This window comes from Saccostrea echinata, unplaced genomic scaffold (assembly GCF_033153115.1).
Source record: "Saccostrea echinata isolate AGI-Se365-2 ecotype Australia unplaced genomic scaffold, CSIRO_AGI_Sech_v1 ptg000029l, whole genome shotgun sequence".
Classification (NCBI taxonomy): domain Eukaryota; kingdom Metazoa; phylum Mollusca; class Bivalvia; order Ostreida; family Ostreidae; genus Saccostrea; species Saccostrea echinata.
The window spans coordinates 36,180,928-36,202,723 of NW_026889778.1; the positions used below are offsets into that span (position 1 = coordinate 36,180,928).

At 34.4% G+C, this 21,796-nt stretch overlaps 1 pseudogene; it reads left to right on the plus strand.

Moving 5' to 3' along the window:
- The first annotated feature begins 2,031 nt into the window (after positions 1-2,031).
- On the plus strand, positions 2,032-21,402 carry LOC133195249 (cytochrome P450 1A1-like; annotated as a pseudogene).
- The last annotated feature ends 394 nt before the right edge of the window (positions 21,403-21,796 follow it).

Genomic DNA, 21,796 nt, shown 5'->3' on the forward strand with positions numbered 1-21,796 from the left:
TTTTAAACATTTATTGGGATATAAATATGGGTATGTTATGCGATCAAATTTACATTGCACCATGAAGGTCTTCGGGGGTACCAACCCATATTTGTTTAAAAAGGATACCTTATTTCCTACATTTACTTTAATGACTGATTTATAACAAATGTTGTGTATTTAAGTTTTAAACCTATGAAATGTTTTATTTTTTTTTAACCTCAACGATATAAATGGAATGAACGCTTCGACTACCTATGACGTCACTGTGGAATTAATTCGATCTTTTATGATTAACTATTAACTTCTGTGACGAAACTTTCCTATACAATATAAATACGCATTGCTCAGTGTTACATACGGGAAAAAATTACAAAGATAAACATTCTCATTCGAATCAATATGCTCAAGAAACTTTGATAGTCAGAATGTTTATGATCGCAGGTAATGAATTGAAACTTAAGGAAGAAAACAGAAGAAAAAGGGGTCATCGAGAACCGAAGAAACCAATGCGTTTTATCTATCGGCTTCGTTGTCATTTGGAGTAAAAGACAAGATTTTATTTTGTTAAATATCAAATAATTCTCTAATTCTGCATAAACACATTTTACTGAATAATTAAAGTTTAAACAATTAACCTATACCTCTGTGAAAACTTTTGTTAAGGGCCTATTCACAAGAAAAAAAATGTTTCTTTAATTCATTAGCCATTAATTATGTATTAATCCTGTTAATGGCGTTTCAGCTAATAACTATCTTACGTTGAAAGTAAATAAAGAGAACAAATTTCTTTCCAATGGCATCACGAGCTAGGTAACATCTTTGAGAATTGTGATGTTAAAATACATATTAGTATTCCGCAATCCGAGTTTTTATTTTGTGTGGGGTCTTTAAAAAAAAAAAAAAAGGTGTTCTCGAGGGGGAGCCTACAGGAACCGAGGAATGATCATTACGAAGGGCATAAAAAATACTTAATGTTTTCCTCCAAAAAATTTTGGCATAGACCGAAAACATCCAAACAAGTTGTCCTAATTATTTAACAAAATTACAAGATTTTGCGTAAGCATAAAAAGATAAAACTCCTTTCTATATATTGTTTCATAATTCGTTCAAGTGATAAAAATATTCATAAGATAACGAATACTTCAGTCACTTTTTTAAGGTCATTGAAAAGTGTATCATTTGTAGGTCGTTTTAATCAGCGATCAGCAGTTTTTAAAATGCCATTATGTCACACGAAGCGATAAAGGTAAGTAGATAAGTTTGATTTTTTAGTAGTTTTTAGCCAAAACTGGAACTACTTTCACATTGTATGTACCGAATAATGAAATTCGAATACCTCTCAATTTATAGTGTCCCATTATATGCACAAAATTGTAGACCTCTACAATGTAAAATTAATTCGACCTGACAAGACTGTAGCTCTTCTGGTGAATATTTATGATACAGAAAGATCTATCTTAGTATAGTTTACTTGTGTAAAAGTCTAATCAGACCAAAATTTAGGAGGAGAAACGTTTTAAAAGAATTCAAAGAAATTACTAACTAAAGTTTCTTAACCATGGCAACACAATTTGTCAACATTGAACACCTATACGCAGAATTATGTATATTAGTGTAGTCTACCAAATGATTCTGGGTCGGATTGGCACGTAATTCGACTTCAACAAAAATGACGGGCAAATTTTTGAATGGAAATTGAGGCCCAGGAGAGCTGTTTATATCAGTTGTGGAGCATATATATAGATAAACCTTTGGAACTTGTAGTAAGCAACACTTTAGATAACAACTTATTCAGTAACCCTTGAATCGTTTGCATTTTTGCGCTATTATTATTCACGTTTTGAAAGTATTGAACTGTAGCTTTCTGGACGTCCATCTCCTTTCCTAGACAGACCAATAAGCTATATAACTTTAGCTAAGAAAAAAAAAAGAATATTTTTAAGCTTTTCAGTGCAACGTTTTCTTTTGTAGATTATGAGCTAGGACAAGGTCCGGACTCACGTTAAAACATTCAAACAACTTTTATGGTGAAAGACTGATATTTGCATTATGATTGAGTATCTTCTTTTTGTTGTAATCTTAATTTTGTGTGGAGTCATCGCCATTAAAAGCTCTAGTAAGAATACTGATGGACAGCCGCCGGGACCAAATGGATGGCCTTTAGTTGGAATAGTGTTTGACGTGGAGATTCCAAAATTACATTTAAAACTATATGAATGGACACAATTGTATGGTGATGTTTTCCAATTTAAAATATTAAACAAAAATTATCTCTGTATAAAATCAGCAGAACTATTGAGAAAAAACATTTCTCAAAGAACCAAACGCAACCATAACTGCTGATCGAACACCAACATTTTTTGGAAAATACATTCTTCATGACTATGGCGATATAGGGTCCTCGTCACCCAACGTGCGGTGGACAAAACGTAGGAAACTTTCTTATCAGCTATTTAATGCATATGGAAAAGGTCTGGGGTGTTTAGAAAGTATCATATTGAAGAATCTACAAACCTTCAAGGAAAGGATAAGGAACATTGATGAGGAGAACGTAGATCCAGTAGATATGGTCGATGAGTTTATTTTCAATTCAATTGAAGTGCTAGTAAGTTGTTGAAAATTAAGCATTTGAAGAATTCAATGTTATAATTATTTTTAAGTATTTAAGGATTTTCTTCTCTCTTTTACATAATAATTATTTTTAATATCTCTAATTATGCATAATCATCTTTTAAAGGAAATGAAAAGCACATCATTCAACAAGTGTATCGAAAAGACCTATCAAAATACCTTGTTTTCTTTATTTAATAGATAATTGGACGCAGTTTTGGTAAAGAGGGTCACTTGCAGCAACTTTTAAAAAAACAAAATAACATAGCAAATCAACTCGCCATTCCAGGAATCGATTCATTGTATGGAATATTTCCTTTTCTGCGAATTCTGCCTCTCCCAATGTCTATAACCATTCGAGAACTTAAGAGGACACAACAATGTATTATGGATCTGTTAGAAAAACTATCGGTACAGTCCATTTTACTTGAAGCACGGTAGCTTGATAATGATATTTTTATTAGATGTAGATATGTAAATCTGCATGGCAAGTAAGATTTATGCCAAGTATTCGATTAATATACGACAATTTATTTTGACAACAGTAATCATTAAACATTTAATTTATTATTTATTATTTTTTGGTCCTAATAGAAAGAAGAATGCAAAGAAAAGGGAATGTACCACACTATGAAAGAGGTCATGAAAGAGGAAGACGAGAACGGGGAGAGATGGTTTACGAAAGAGAACTTGGAAGCATTAATTTTGAATCTTGTTGCTGCTAGTATGTAAGATTATTGAAGTATGAAATCTTTATAAAGCATACTTTAAGAAACTTGTGTAAGGGGCAGTTGTACATATATCATTCTCTGAGAAAAACAAATCTATTTTATTTTATTTATTTATTTCTTTTTTTATTTTGAAATACTTAATCCCACAGAAAATAGAAAAAAAAAATAATGAAAACAGTTTAATCTTACTTTAGAAAAAAAAAACAACAACAAAAAAAAAAAAAAAAAAAAAAAAAAAAAAAAACATGTGTGGGCAAGCTATACAGTAAAAGAAAGAAAAACAGATTATTGTCTCCAACTGCTAGTATAGGTAGAAAAAACAAGATTATTATCATTATTAAAAATATTTTATTTATTTATTCCATTATTTTGTGAAATAAATATATAGTTCAAACTATATTTGGATAAAGGAAAATATACAAAATGTTTATTAACCTATTTAAGGTCTTCCGCTCCAGCGGGAGACCTTCTACTGATTCTGGTGGTTAAGATTATTCTTATTATTCTTTTTTTTTCCTAGACGCCAACTTTGAGACCTCATATCTTGCTTATTTCTCAACGGATTTTGCTCAAATTTGCAGGGTTTATAGACGTTACAAAACTCTATCAGAATGCTGTCAAACATTTCAAAATCCCACTTCCACTTTTGGGTTATCTCCATTTAAATGAAAATTTAGTAGGCTTCATTTCCAGACAAAGGCTCAGAGACTACAAAAGCTGGAGTAGAAATTCTACCGAATTTAAATAATGGAAGTACTGAAGTTGTGCACATTGGTTTTTGTTTTTCAATTTCTATATTCAAAATGGCGCTAGAGAGGGGACAAAAATTAGAACGCCTAAAAGAGCGAAAATTTACACATATTTTCCTTTTTATCTTCTAAACTAAAAATATTTGGATAAAATATGTAGATAAAAGTTGTGCACAATTTTAAGACCTTTCATTTGAGACCACTAAAAAGGGTCTGGCCCCTAAAATTAGGGATCTGGGACCCTTTAAAGTTTTTGCTTTATAACTCAAAAACGGTAAATATTTCGAAATAGCTGCCGTAATTAAAGTTGTTATTTAACATCTTATTGATCTCAAGAAAACGTTATTTTGTTTGAGTCCTGTATTCTAAATGAGCTAGAAGCATAACACATATACAGGTAAGTGTTTTCATTCTGCAAGTAAACAAGAGCTCTTCATGCGTGTAATTAAAATAAACTTACTATAAATAATAAACCTTGCTACATTAGATGCTAATATTTTTTAGAATCAGGTTCTTGAAGTATTTTGTGCTTTATTTCCAAATTATTTACTGACAACTTTCCCTTTTATTTCGTTTGTTTTCAAATTTGGATAAACCAGTCTACTAAACATATAAAAACACTACTATCATATAAAAACAAACAATAAAGTTAGAAAATAAAACAAAACTTTAAACATAGACTATTCACAGCCATTAAGTACACGCCTTTTACATTCACCTTGTGTGTTTACAATTATGTAACCCCTCCCTCGATAGCGCGTGGCAAAGTAGGTCACCGAGGATCAATCGGCGTGTGAACCAGCGACCTAAGGTCATACACAAAACAAACCATAGAATGGCCATTCCAAATACATTTTACATGTACCTAAGTGATGAGTGGATAAATAATATGTTCAATCTTTCAGATTATTTCATATCTTTGATTAAGTCGCTAGTACATTTCAATTTATATTTTATTCGCTGAATTACAAGAAAGTTGCATATTTATTCTTATAAACATTGCATTGTTGAGATAATTGCGCTTTGTGGAAAATTACTTTAAAATCATTTCGAATCTTTCATATGATTTCGTCTTACTGTTTAATTATCACTCGCTCGTTTTAATCAGCTAGTCTTAACTGCCTTTCACTTATTCACTTCAAATTCAATGCATTTTGAATGCCGAAAAGACCACTTTGTTTGCGTATTAAAGAAACAGTTTATTTATCTCTCTTAAGTTATTATTTAACGAGTTGCTATTTCTTTCATGAACATTAAACAGGATGTATATAATTATCACGATAATTGTATGTTGGGGTCACATTTTTAATTGTCAGGAAAATCGAAAATAAAATTAAGTACTTTTGAGTTTGTATTATTTTCTTCCTAACATACAATATTATTGCATACAAAATACTAGATCGGACGCAAGTAACCTAAATATTTCACTTGTATTTGAAAATTCTATCAAGCGTCGAATGAATTTTACCCGTTAAAAAGTGTACCAAAAAAACCCTTCCTATGCAGTTTTCTTTGGGAATCAATTAGCTTAGTCTACTCCGACATGTGTTGACAAAACTCACGCAGTGAGATGCCATACATTTCAAACTTGTGACCTCTTGGTCAGTGCATGTGAAGATTACGCATGGCAATTAGTGTCTGGAAATCGAAGTATGTTTTATAAGTGATTTGACAGGTTAAAGGGTTTTTATCACGTCTCAAATTTTTTTGATATGACAAAGTTTACATGTTATTAAAATCATATATTTAAAAATTTTTGCTAAAAAATTAATATTTTTGATGTTTCAGCGATTCAAAGTTTGAATTTCTCAATATGCATATTTTGATCGCCGATGTTACGCGCCATTGCTCTGACGTCATAGGTGTCAATCCTGGTCAAGCGAAGTACTAATTGTGTATACAAAAGGGCTCATTTGTTGTGTCTATTAAACCTGTTAGAAAAATAATTAAGTGATAATTGGATAATTGACAGCTAGTAAGCTATAATCTATGGCTTTAGGATGCACAAATGTGCACAAGAAAGGTTTTAGGAAATTTTTTTTCCCCACATTTCCTGGACTTGGTCGAGAGATGAAAGGGGGGACTTTCTCTGCATATGCGATGGTGTTTATCTCCATTCAGAACAATCGTTAATGCCCGATCGATCACGATTTTTTTCTGTCCTATAAAATATTTTAAGGAAACAAACCTTTAAAGAAAATGATAAATGACAAACACGCATTTTTAAAAAGTCGCACAGAATCTAGTAGGAATGTTGTGAACTTCTTAATGGCGTACGGCGCAATTGAAGAAGTGTCATTTCTAATACATGATATTTACTGCTAGAACAGATAGAAGATATACAGGATTTATTTATATATAATTAATTAAAATAATAAAGGAGAATTTAAAATTCCCATATTTGTTAAAGTTTACGAAGTTAAACATTAGTAATTCGTTCTATTTAGTTGAAGTCCCGAGTTGTCAACGGCTTCGTCTTCGGAGACCTCTCTCCAATTGTTGGCATATTTTCTAGCTATTTCTCTTTGCTAGACATTCATACATAAAAGATTGACCGTCCATAACCAAAGGAATATAGTCGATGTCAAAATTTTAACCGGCCATATTGTGTATCCTATTTATTTAGCGTAAAAATCTATTCAATATATTTTTTCTTACGATAAGCTTTACGAGTTCTATTGACCATTGACACCTATGACGTTTCAGTACCACGTGACCCCTATCTAATTAGTGGAGATTTTTACTTCGAGGACCCTATTATACGGGCGTTTTATCGTCTAATTACGACCGTTTTTGACATTATTTCATAATTAAACAATTATTATATGTTTCAAGAATATAATAGTGTTTCATTTTTAAGAAATTTAGATACGTGATAAAAACCCTTTAAGATTTGTTCTCATTCCAAATTAAATACCAACACAAACCCGTTATTTTCTTTGTTATTTTATACCGTCATTTATATCAGATAGATTGTTTTAAAAACGTATTGTTTGGGAAGATTAATCTTATGCATTTGTTTTATTTCATCTAAGAAACTGAATTTACCCATGACACGAATTACTGGTATACATGCATGTAAGTACGCGTAAATGCGGTTTAATTTGTTTATGTGGAAGAGCGCCCAAAATAAATACACTTCGAACTCTGGAATTTCCCTATTTTACTGTTTAAATCATAGGTCCGCTCAGCTGACGAGTTGTTTTAATAACGGTAATAAATTACATTCAAGTCCTGGCCAGCGATCGTTACGGTTGGTGACATTGCAATTAAACAGGTCGATACTAAGGTACTAAGATACTAACGGGTATATATATTTTCACCTAATATGTTTTCATTAAGTGTTTTCATAAGAAGTAAATTGCTGGAGGATATCATGTTCTCCCTGATCACATCGATAGCGTGTAGAAACAGCGGTATATGAACACACGTTTTTGTGTACAAAGCAAGCGTGTAAACCAAAAGGATGGGGAAAAAACGACGAAATAAAAATATTTCTCTATTAACTGAAATTATTGTCTTCAGACAGATAAAAATAAATGATTATCCGCCTGAGAACATGTGAAAATTATACCCAAATACAATGTAACGAAGGATTTTGGGTTTAATTCCGAGTACACAATTATAGCAATGATGTGTACATGTAAATGTACATGCAGAATACCGTTTTTTTTATCCTTCGTCCATGTGTTCCTCCTTAACGGAAAAAAATATCATTAAATTATATTATACCGAACGAGGTTGAAAAATGCCGAACTTTATTTCTTAAAATTAACAGCAATTATCCGACTTTTCTCATATCACTGTAAAAATGCCTTAAAAAGTAAAACCGTCTGGTTTGACTTTGTCAACGCGTTTTAGATCGGGTTTGAGATTTTTATTAAATGTCTGGAGTATTTCGCTTATTCTGCAAGTCCTTATAATGAAAGAAAACACTGGCAGATTTAGAGGAGGTTCAGGGGGCCTGCCCCCACTGGCGGATTTAAGGGGAGCGTGGGGGCGCACGCCCCCCATCCTAAAATTTTCAAAATATGACATAACTATTATTAATAATGCCATACTTTGGTTTTAAAATTAATGGTCAATTAAAAAATGGTAATTTTATTTTATGACCAAGTATCGGTTTTCTTAAAAATCAAGTCTGAAAACCTTGCATTCCCTAGGCTATGAATATTATCTCATAATTATTCAAACCGGAAAACGTTTCCCGATTTCGTTTGAAGGGTAGACAGCACTTGTCAATTTCCTATCATGATGCAAGGAAAAATACTGCAATATTTAAAGGCTGGTCGAAGGTAAATAACATTCGGCAAACCTCGGCTGATTCCGTCACCTTCATCCAGATGAGGTACAAATCGGCCGAGGTGTGCAGAGTGAGGTAAATAAATGAATTTAAAATCAGACGGTCTACGTTACAAACCTATCCACTGATTGATGTATTTTTTTATCAAATGGTGTAACTATGCAGTACCGGTAATTTACTTACATAGATACAAGACTTTTTTTAGCGTCCGGATATAGGTTAGGATGGTCACAGTGTAACTTCGACCACCTGGTTAATTTTGACCGTTCATAAATACCTTAAAATAATTTGTTTATATAACCCATTATAGTGTACACACATCTATTTTATGCAGAAAGAAAATGCATTTTTCATATACAAATCAATGTCGATAATAATAGGCGAAATTTATTTCTTCACTGGAAAATTACATCCAAGAAGAAATATTACGGACGAGTATTTTTAAACCATTGCGGGGAATTACTGTAAACCAACTTTTATTCGCGGCGACTTTATTTCGCGATTTACCAGGGGTAAACTAGTTCGCGACGATTAATTTTCGCGACGAAGCCTTTCTTAACAAAAAAAAAAAAAAAAAAAAAAAAAAAAAAAAAAAACATTCCGCAGAAAGAAAAGAATTAAAGATCCACACCCGTGTTGTTATTTACACTTGTACGGTAGTGAGCTGTACTTACGTATTATTATTAGGCACCGGACCGTGTAATTAAGGTGTACCTAGCTATCGGACTTCAGTCATTTTACCTGGGAATTTTAATGAGAATGGTAGCAAGTGTTTTATACTGAAGATATGACTGTTTTAAAAATTCTTTTATAATGTCTTTGCGAAAATATTTAATTCCAAAATGCGTTAATAATGGTCCGTGCATCTCAACAGAAATATTAACATTGTTGCCTAACCCCGCCTTGGAAAATACACCAGAAAAAGTACAGTCCGTTCAGGTTACCAATGAACGTGTCATGGAGACAATTGAAAAATCCCGAAAACGTAAACGTGGAAATTATGGTCATTACACTCCAGAGAATAGAGCCAAGATCGCTAAGTGGGCCTGTGAACACGGAAGTACGAGTGCTGCTAAACGCTTTTCTAAAGAACTACAGCGAGAAATAAATGAATCTACTGTTAGGTCAATAAAAAAACAGTATGATAATCTAAGGGAACTACAGAATTCCGAAGATGGTACTTGTAATTCTCTGCCACTAGCGTCACGTGGAAGACCCCCAATCCTGGGGAAGTATGACAGCGAAGTCTTTGACTACATCAAAAGGTTATGCAACGTTGGATCTGTTGTTAATAGACATATTTTAATTGCGGGGGCTAAGGGGATAGTTGAGTACAAAGACCGCTCCTTACTGTCAGAAAATGGAGGGCCCATTGCATTGGATCGAGCCTGGGCTGAATCATTTTTGAGACGACTCGGCTTTGTAAAACGAAAAGGGACAAAAGCAGCCAGAAAAATGCCCATGGATTTCGAAAAACAAAAGTCAGAGTTTTTGTCTTCTGTAAAGAAAATTAGAAACGAACATAACATTCCTGAAGAACTTGTCCTGAACTTTGATCAGACGAACGTGTCAATTATCCCCTGCGGGAATTGGACGATGCGCAGTGTCGGTAGGTGTGATTAACTAATTACACCATTATAACTCCTTTTATAAAACTTTGGAAAAGTTGTTTTAATCATTTAAACTGATTGAAAGTCATTTTAGAATTTATATGCACTGTTTACAAAAACGCATCAATTTATCGTATTTGTTTGACATGGATATTATTTTAAATTTCAAGCGAAAAGCAAGTGGAGATTGTAGGACTGGAGGATAAGAGACAGATAACAGCCCTTCTAACATGTTCGATGTCTGGAAAAATTCTCCCGCCTCAGCTGTTGTATCAGGGTAAAACACCACAATGTACCCCGACGTCTGTTCGTTTTCCAAAAGGATGGGATATTCATTATTCCGAAAACCATTAGTCCAATGAAAATTCGATGTGTAGATTTGTTGACACAGTTCTTCTACCGTATATCAACAAAATGTGCGATTCCTTAGATTTAGCTTTAAAACATCCTGCCTTGTGTGTGTTTGATGTTTTTGCTGCACACAGAACGGAATCATTTCTTAAAAAATTAAAGAAAAACGGCATCATCGTTAAATTCATACCGGGTGGGTGTACAGGAGAATTGCAACAACTGGATCTTTCGGGAAATTCCCAGTTCAAAGACTTGGTAAAAAAAAAACGATTTGTGGCCTGGTATGCCGCAAAAATAAAAAAAAGAATTGAAAGCGGGGACAAAGATTGATGATATTAAAGTTGACTTGAAACTCTCTTCAGTGAAAGTCCCCCATGCAAACTGGGTCATCGATGCGTTCACAGAACTAGAGAGCCAACGAGAGGTGATCAGAAATGGGTGGTTTAGATCAGGTATGTTGAGTGAGTAATGCGTTTTGGCTCTATAGTTCTGTGAACACATTAATGTCTAACTTTAGATCATGTCGAATTTTCATTCACAATTAGGCCTGACATGATGTCTGATGCTTTTATTCACTGTCCTTGTTTAATTCTTAATGACGTTTTTATTCATCTGGACAATTTTATGGTGTGCATGGTGTGCATTGTGTTTCTGCTTTTTAACCTTTAATAAATTTTAAAAATGTTTTAAAATGGAATAAATCTGCTTGTTTTTTTTTTCTTCTCTTATTTAATGTAAAACACGATCGGGTTCGGTAAACAAAAAGAAGGGCAGTAACCCAATTTAAAAAAAAATACTCCACACAGAACTTGACTTTGAATTCCTCGTAACAGATGTAACTGATATGAAATTTATGGATGTTTAAAACTAAATACAATTCCTGAAAAAGAATACATATCTAATATGAATCTAGGTGAATTGTAAATATTCTGCATATATTTAAAATAACCATATGCTGTTGAAATTGTACTACAAGCCACATCGATGTAGATTATCTGAAAAAAAAAATACAGAGACTTTTATGACCGGTTCGCGGCGAGAAATATTCGCGACGACGAGGCTCTCGCGAATCTCGCGAAAATTTCTCGCACGCGAATAAAAGTTGGTTTACAGTATTAGTTTATCACCTCTGAAAATATCTTGTATATACAGAAAGACACAGTGGATATTCCTGGCGTGAAATTTATCAACTATGTTTAAATTTGCAACTTAAATTCATACATTTTAAATTTATAGTATTTAGTTTTTACAAATAAAATGCAAATCAGCTGAACAGAAATCGGCCGAAGTTACCCTTTGCATGAATACGGCCTCAGCAGGTAACTCAGTTCGACCAATAAAAATGACGCCATGCTATTTGCTACTAGAAAAAAAATCATGACCACCGTCCGTATAAAAAAAGTATTAGGATGTACAAGAATACTCCGTCGAAACTAGTTCTATAATCGTGAAAAAATCATCTGTTTTGTTTACATGCGGTTTAGATGCCTGCGCATATATATATTTGTAGCATGCCTTGACAAATCGGTAAATCAGTCTCTAGGCACCTGGTGCAGTTAATGTCTTCAAATTAGGTACATTTTGAAAATTACTTTTTTTTAGGTCACCTGAGTCACTCAGGTGACCTATTGCAATCTGTTTTCGTCCGTCGTCGTGCGACGTGCGTCGTGCGTCGTCCGACGTGCGTTAACTTTTGAACATTTTTAGCTTCTTCTCTGAAACCACTAAACCAATTTCAACCAAATTTAGCATATAGCATCTATGGATGAAGGAAAACAAAAATTGTGAATTTCATGGTCCCTGCCCCCCCTGGGGCTTGAGGGGTGGGGCTAAAACCACCAAAATTAATGCAATCTTTAAAAATCTTCTTCTTTACTCCTGGACATCAAGCAGTCAAACTATTGGCATGATTGTAATAAGCATTGAGTTCTCTACCAAAATTGTGAAATTCATGACCCCAGGGTCAGGGGTTCTGGTGCTAGGGTGGGGCTATATAGATCATATAGTAAAAGTGCATTATTTCTTTGAAAATCTTCTTCTCTGCTCCTGGGTATTAGATAAACTAAATAAGTACATAGTTATGATGAGCAAGAGTGCCTCTTCCAAAATTGTGAATTTCATGGCCCCAGGGTCAGGGGTTCTGGTGTTAGGGCGGGGTTCTATTGATTATATAGTGAAAATGCATTAATTCTTTGAAAATCTTCTCCTCTGCTCCTGGGTATGAAATAAAGTAACTAAGTAAATAGTTATAATGAGCATGGCTGCCTCTTCCAAAATTGTGAATTTCATGGCCCCTGGGTCAGGGGTTCTAGCTATAGTGTTAGGGCGGGCCTCTATTGATAATATAGTGAAAATGCATTAATTCTTTGAAAATCTTCTTCTCTGCTCATGAGCATTAAATAAATTAACTAAGTAAATTGTTATGATGAACATAGCTGCTTCTTCTAAAACTGTGAATTTCATGGCCCCTGGGGCAGGGGTTCTGGCTTTAGGGTGGGGCTCTATTGATTTTATAGTGAAAATGCATTAAATCTTTGAAAATCTTCTCCTCTGCTCCTGAGTATGAAATATATTAACTTAGTACATAGTTATAATGAGCATGGCTGCCTCTTCCAAAATTGTGAATTTCATGGCCCCTGGGTCAGGGGTTCTAGTGTTAGAGCGGGGCTCTATTGATTATATAGTGAAAATGCATTAATTCTTTGAAAATCTTCTCCTCTGCTCATGGGTATGAAATAAACTGACTAAGTACATTGTTATGATGAGCATGGTTGTCTTTTCCAAAATTGGGAAATTCATGGCCCCTGGGTCAGGGGTTCTGGTGAAGGGGGGGGGGACTCTATTGATTATATAGTGAAAATTCATAATTTCTTTCAAAATATTTTTTTCTTCTCCTGGTTATAAAGCAAAGAAACAAGTGTATAGTTATGATGAGCAAGGATGCTTTTACAAAATTTTTAAAACTTGTGGTCCCAGGGGTTCTGTTGTTTCTCTGACGGGGGGGGGGGGGGGCTCTATTTGATAATATAGTGAAAATGTGTGAATTCTTTCAAAATCTTCAACTAATTGCATAGTTATGATGATGAGGGTACATCTTCCAAATTTGTAAATTTTCAACATCTGGACCATTTAGTCAAGTGTTCTGGTCCTGGCCAGGACTCTGTTAATTTGTATTCTATTGAGTGAAGTTATTCCCCTTTGCCATTCACTTTTGATAATTAATCACTGTAGATAATGTATTTGAAAGGTTAATAGAATAAGAGAATTATGCAAGAACATTTATTGTATAATATAAAAAGTACTTTCATAGTTTTAATAATCAGGTAGACTTGGAAATAATAGATGAATAAAAATGAAACAGAAATAACTTATGTTCTTAAATGTTCTTCAAAGGCCTAGTGAGGCCAATGTGAGAGGTAATAATATAGACATTTTGTTAAAAGTCTGCATGGTAATACTGATAACAGGGGGCCAGATAGAAAGATACTAGACCAATTATTTTGTTGATATTAATCGTACCAATTTTCTTGCTATTGGGCAACAATTAAAGCTTCATTTATCAGTTTATGGATCCTCTAAATTGTACTCAGGTGACCGTTATGGCCCTTGGGCCTCTTGTTTCTTTTTGTCAGCATTTTTTCACAATCTCTTATGTTTTACAACAGAATAATTTAAATTAATATATATATATATTTTTAAATTAGAGATGACGCGAATAATTTCATTTATATTTGCACATCGATCGAAAATACCCCGTGTGCGGTCGAAGTTACCCAACACACATATCTTGTAAATCGAACACAGTTATTTTATATCATGACGAATAATACATATAATACAATGTAATATAAACAATAAAATGTATTCCGAAGGAAAAAAGATCCAGTAAAAGTTGAGCGTAATACGTGTAATAGGCAGTGACATACTTGAACAAATCTAAATATAAAAAAATAATCTGTCGAAATTACACCATCCTACCCTACAGTGTATCTGTCATATATGTATAATACTTATAAAAACAAACGTTGCAATATTTAATTTTTCAATATTCAGATATTCTTTGTGTATCATTGTGCTTCGTTTATTTCATACTGCTATAAAGAGAACAGCACGTTACAGCGTGTCTGTTTATTTTGTTTCGTTGGCTGCGGTGGAGATACATGTGTAGGTCAGTGAATGGAATTTAAAAAAAAAAAAAAACACTTTTTGGAATAACATTAGAGTTACATACAAATATCAGGTTGACTAGCATCCTTGCTAAAATAACAATGATTCAGAACGACTTCTAAGATACACGAATTTTGGAGATTCACGAAGTTCGGAGATACACAAAGTTTCTGCTTTCTCAAGAGTAAATTTGAAATAAAAATTATCGAATGATTAATAAATTTGTACATTATTCTTAAGCAGACGTGAAATTCCTACAAAGACTTTAGAGTATTGTAAGTTAAAAACTAAATTCATATCTTATAGGCTTTTGTGTAAAGGAAGTAATCAATACCACTATTTTTGTGTCTGGTTTTACTGACTCTTAAAATTCACGAAAACCCAGGAGGTTCCGGGGGCTTCGAGCCCTGGGCCACCACCAAGGCTTCGCCCTGGACCCACTGGGGGCCTTAAGGCGGCCCCCAGACCCCCTGCCTGAACGAAGTTATCCACGCCCCCCAGTCACAAATCCTGTATCCGCCCATGGCCCCCTTTTGTATCCAAAATATACACAAGATTTAATAAATCAATTTATGTGGCTTTGGGCCCCTACCCCGACACAAAACTGGTCGGGCCCCCTTTTCAAGATTCCTGTATCCGCCACTGAAAAAGAATGTGTTATTCTCTTGGATGTCGATATCTGAATTATGTTTTATTTAAACACCTAGTCTAATATATCATGGGCGCCCATAATAGGACGATTATTTGTTTTTTAAAATAAAGTGGTTCTTACAGATGTTAAAAAAACCTTATAAACGGCTAAATAATTATTTAATTCATCTATACAACAAATGCTAGTTTAGTTCTTTGCTTTCATAATCTAACTTTTATAAATTAACACGAAAGTCGTGCGATCGTATACAAGTACTCAGAAGCAATTTTTTTATATTTAATGAACGTATAGGTGAATAAATTTCCTCTCATCACTATACGTATACCCCCATCCCCGAAATAAATAGAATATTTTCCTTCGCAGTCGGTTGGTTTTACCAGGTACATGTAAGTACAAGAGAGGAAGGAGCTTTACAGAAGCAGGTGATGAATTCCGAGAGAAAGGCAATGCTTATTTCATATACAAGTACATGTACATTCCTAGGGACCTGGTTTTCTGAACCGATGTCACTGTTATTCAAAGACCTAGCTAGAAATTCTCTCTCTCTCTCTCTCTCTCTCTTTGAAATGCAGGCCCGTCGATTGTAAAAAAAACCGACAAAATAATTTCAATTTTTAATAAGTATCTCATCTCCAAAGCCAAAGACCAAAGTAAGCTTTTGCTGTTCATAATTCTTCATCTTTGTTTATCTTGGTGTATATAAGCATTATCGTCGTTGCTGTTCGAAAGCTACTCGTAAATTTTTCTCATTTTTTTCTTATCAAGAACCACCGGACCATAACAGCGAAAATTAACACAGAATATTTTTGGTAAAGTTTTGTTCAAATGAAGGGTCACATCCTCTTTTAACGGATACATGTAGTAATAATTAGATGGGGTCCAGGCGCAGATCAAGGAATTTTTTTCCACGGAGAGGGGGGGGGGGGGAGGGGATCCCAATAAAAAAAAATATTTCAACCCAGAAATTTCTTGACCAGCCAAAAAAAAAAAAGAAACTCTTTTCACAAACGTGAAAAACCTATTTCGTGTGTGTGTTTGTGTGTGTGTATGGGGGAGGGGGGATGGTTGACTTTTAAAGCTTCATACCTAAGACTTTTCATACCATTTTAACACAGATCTGCGTTTTCGAGGAAGGGTCCGCGTTTTCTAAAGGGGGGGGGGGCATGGTCACTTTTACTTGTTTAGTATATACATTTAACTGCCCCCAACCCCCTCTAGATCCGCGCATGGGGTCATTTGAAAATAGTATTCTCAAGAATCCCTGGACTAGAATGAGAAAATTTCCAACATAGCATACATTAATTTTTTATTTCAAATATTGATTCCAGGGAGAAGGTTTGGGCCGGAAAGAGTGTTCATAATTTAACATAGGAATTTATATATCCCCCCAAACGAAGTGTGTGGGTTTGGGGTGGGGGTGTTTTGAGTTTTTTGGAATCACACTGTCCGTCTTCCTAGCTGTCCGTCTGTAGTGATAGTTTGCCAAGGATATTATAACTTTGTTATGAAGACACTGGAAGGTCATACTTGGTACAAAGATTACTAATGATCCGAAGGTGTATCATGGTTTTGATCCAACATCATTCCGGCAAGTTCAAGGTCACTGGAAAAAAATAGCAAGTATCATACTTGATACAGGAATTGCTTATGACAAAATTAAAGGGTTTTACACGACCTTCATCCAATATCATTCCTGTAAGTTCAAGGTCACTGACAGAAAAGTGTAAGATTACTGTATGTGCTATAATTTTGGAAGCTCATACTTGGAACAAAGATTGCTTATGATCCACCGGTTTGAGATAACATAGTACTAGACTGGCAGAAAAAGTGGCAAAATTTGTGCCTGGATTATAAATTTATAAGGGGTGGGAGGAACACAGGAAACTTTTTCTCAGATTGCTTGAAATGGATTTGTCCTGACCTTGAACAAAGGTTTTTCCGGCAAGTTCAAGGTCACTGGCAGATAAATATTATTTTTTTCTCATACTATAACTTTGTTATATAAAATCACTGGAAGCTTTTACTTGATACAGAGATTGCTTATGATCCAAGAATGTGTTTTGACCTTGATCCAAGGTCTTTCTGGCAAGTTCAAGGTCACTGACAGAAAAGTGCAATATTCTTTTTCAGGTATATCTGTGTCATTGAGTATCACTGGAAGCTCATAATTTGTTCAAAGGTTGTTATGGACCTTAATATAGATCATTTAGGCAAGTTCAAGGTCACTGATATAATAAGTGTAAAATTCAAAAAGGTCTAGTCGCCCAAGTGGCGCAGTGGTAAGAGTGTCTGCTCTAGAGTCGTGGATTAAGGAGTTGATCCTTACGTCGCAGGTTCGAATCCCACTGTGGGACGCAGAGACTGATCCTTCGGATGAGATTGTACAAACTAAGGTCCCGTCTGGCAGTAGGTGCTGGCATAAAAAAGATCCCTCACTGCTCAATGGCCATGTGTGCCGAGTATAGGTCAAAATTTGCAGATCTCCATCGGCAAATTTTGGCGTCTCCATATGATTGAAAAATTCTCGAAAGGGACGTTAAACAACATACAAACGAATAAACAAAAAGGTCTATAATTTTGTAATAGAAAAAATTGCATGCATTTGCATTTCACTGAAAAGATGATAAATATATCATCGAGAGTGTGTAATGGACTTGACTTAAATTCGAGGTCACTTAGAATATGATGTTTTGGATGAATAGTCTGAAAGAATACGTGACTGTGAATTTTTTTTATGTCGGTGACATAAAGATGGTGTTTGCTCTTAACAAGCTGCAGAATGTGTCAGGGCCTGACAGGATTGTTTATAACCTTAAAATGTTGCATGACCTTGACTCAAGGTCGCTTCCGACGGAAGACCTATTCGTTGCATTGCAACGAGCTCGGCTCTAGTTTAATACTACATTTCTCTCACTTACACTAAATAACTGTTTCGTTGATAATCTCAAATACAGGTAAACATTGCTTAATAACATATATCCTTTTATTCATTAAGAAAAATCTTCTACAATTAATTTTATTCCTTATTTCTATTTAAGGTCATCTTACTACAAGAGGGACACTTCTGTCAATGCTACATATTCTAGCTAAAAGACCCGACCTACAGCAAGCTCTCCAAAACGAAGTAGACACTGTGATCTGGTTTGACCGAGAGCCAAGGCTCGCTGACAGAGAAAAATGTCCAATGATTGAGGCCGTAGTTTTGGAGACATTGCGGTATATTTCTCACCTGCCTCTACTTTTACCCCACTCATGCTCAAAATCAACCACAATTGGTGGATACAACATACAGAAAAACACTGTAGTTAGTATATCTTTGTATATCATTGTATCATTTTTCATATCATTACAATGTTTTGGCCTTTTTTTCCCTTTTTTCTGTCAAAATGTACAATTCTTGCGACTAGCTCAGATACTTTCTTTCCAAACACGTTGAAAAAACCTTAGAGAGATTTAAATCGCTATCTCTAACCCAAGACATTAATTTTCGACGGTTATCTTTCTTTCATTCCTACAGAATTTTTTCCGGGTGCATGTGATATTCTGGAGGAATAAAACTTTGAAAAATTTCCAAAGGCCCAGTTAACTTGCAAAATATCTTTCAGTGGTTTTTGTTGTAAGAATGACTGTTTGCTGCTAATTTAGATTCTTGCATTGCAGTTCCTAAGTATGCAACTATACCGCAGAGTTAATACCTGAGGACGATAAACGGAAAATGTTCTATTCTAGAAATACTCCTTGACCATGAGCGTAGAACTCTTGACGAAATTTATCATTTTTTTAAAAAGGGGTAATAACGAGTTCTATAACACGTTCTTAGTTTCCGTTTTCTCTCCAAATAATTTTATTAATTGTCCGAGACTCTTGTGTCTTGTGGACAATTTGTATTTACAGAAATTCGAGTTGGACTACCTGTAGATGTAAAGTAGATATAAAGTTAACAGATCTCGAAAGAAAGGAAGAACGACAAGAGTTACTGTATCTGTATTCAGATAAAAAAAATGTTTTGCACACAAAAACACATTTGGGGAGTTTTATTTTCTTTCTTTAATATGCTATCTTAAAATGTTACTTACCTTGTGTTCTATAAATATATTTTCTACTACATATTACGACAAATTATTCCCAGAAATTGTTTCAATAGTGCTCTGAAGTCTGAGACCATTGAAATTAATATATCATCTTTGTATCAAAACATTGTGCAGATTTTTGCAAACAGTTGGACAATGCATCACAGTGAAAGATATTGGAAAGAGCCATTTTGTTTTGTACCTGAGCGCTTTTTGGATTCTGATGGTCAATTGGTACCTGCCTTTCACCCAGTCAGGAAGAGGTATCATATAAGTATTTATGTGAATTTATCTACAAAAGTGTATAATTGAGACTAATATATATACTGAAAGGAAAAAGAAACGTAGGGTAACATAATATGCGAAAAATTTTTGACTGTGTAACCGAAAATTATAAAAATTGGTCAGAGGGAAATCTTGGTTACTGTGCATTAAAATCAGTGTTCAGAACTACTCAGTCGTGAAATGCATGACGTCACATAAGGAAAGTGGTAAAAAGCCGAAAACACGTGCATATCGATGACTACATGTGTTTCAGCACATCTCGTAGTACCATTTGCTGTACTTAAGTTATACACATTGTTTTTTTTTTCGATATTTATAGTCGATTTGCATTTCTTGAACTCAAGGTACGGTTGACGAAAGTACCATGGGGTCTGGCTATTGCATTGCCTAAGTAAGGACAAAGGCAACGACAGGTTAATGTGCAGTTTGTTGTGAATTTTTCGACAGTAGAACGTCTAACCCGTCCTCAGAGAGGACGTAGAAAGATTTCCAACCAACCGTGACGATGACGTTGACGCGTAACAGCGCCACGTCAAGATCAGGATATTCATCCTGCCACCTGTATAATCACCATCAAATTACCCTAAAACTGCTATTAACACACCAGGCTATCATAATCGTTACATTCACCCCAAAACTGAAAGAAATCGATAGCGCGATTTCGGTTTGTGAGCTCGTCAACTTCACATTAGTGTTCCTCTAACTCGCGCATGCGTGCGTCGCTTGCCTATTTTTTTGGCATGTTGACCCCCCACCCAATGCTGCCAGGGTTTGTCAAGATTTTCTCGCAGACAACCACATTTATCCACTTGACTGGTCTCCGTCAAGTCCATCTTTTTCGCATAAAACGTCTTTGGGACTACGTGGACGATAGGGTTTAAAATGTCCAAGCTGGTTTCAATCAACTAAGGGCTGCCTTCTCGGAAGAGTTGAATAATATCCCTATCAGAAGGATAAACACACTGATGAACTCCATGCATAGGAAAATCAAGGCTGTGACATATGCGCGAAAGAGAATGTGAGATAATGGGAATTTTCATTTTTCATTTTTACGGGGTACCGTCATATAAGTTTCAATAACTCATGAATTATTGGGGGAAATCAAATGAGATTTTGGTTACATTTTTATTAAAGATGATTTTAAATGTTAGATATGATAACTGGAAGATGCATCTGAAGTATATAACCGTATTTCATCTAAAAAGTTTACCCTGTGTTTCTTTTTCCTTTCAGTATATATATATATATATATATGTGGTTAGTATCTATGATGAAGTGTACATCTGCAGTTTGAAAAGTATGAGTTATAGTAGAAGACAGTTATTTCTAACATAATAGCTATTTTATCAAAACAATTTCCAACGCGAAAATAATCAATGCAATTCGGTGAAACACAGGTTCTGGTAATATACATGTATCATTATATATATACTAAAAGAAAGTAATAAGATATAAGTTTTGAAGGAGATGCCAGCTTACTTTGCATGAATGATTTAAAAGAACTCTTAAAAATCCATACAAAGTATTTAATTTAAAGACATTTTTTCCCGGTTAATGAACTTTTTTGGGGAAATTAATTAATTTATTAATCATGTACAAGGAAAATGTTTATCACTAGTGATTCTTGAACATTGTCGTAATTACAGTTGTTCATATTTTCTAGGCTTGCAGTGTTTGGATTTGGAAACAGGAGTTGTATAGGAGAAGTATTTGCAAAATCCCGTATTTTTCTCTTTTTATCTACTCTGATACAAACAACAATGATTGCAGAACCCAAAGACAAAGCCTTACCTGATTTTGACCCCAAACAAATGATCACTGGATTAGTTCTGCAAGCCCAACCCTTCGAAGTGCGGTTTTTATTGCGATCAAAATTGAATGTGTTCAGCTGATACTGTGAAGGAATATAAAATTATGTAGTAAGGAACGGAAAACAAGAAAATTAGAAAACTCGGATAAGTACATTTAGGCGCTGCAAAGTGTGTTACATTTGCCAAAATTGTATAAAGAGCTAGGTTCACTTTGTGCATAAAATGGCCCTGTCCTTATATCAATTAATTGACTATTACTCTCTGTCCCATTTCATATATCAAAATAAAGTAGAGACTTAGTGCTTTCATTTCCTATAAAAAAAATTTGTTTTTAAGAATACAGGTATTGGAAAAGAGGCTTTGAGAAAATGCAATGTTCTTAAATTTTGCAGAAAACATGCATATTTGACTATCTTCAGCAAAGAAATAAAATATGAGCACAGCCCACGATCCAAAAATTAAAACATGTTTTGTG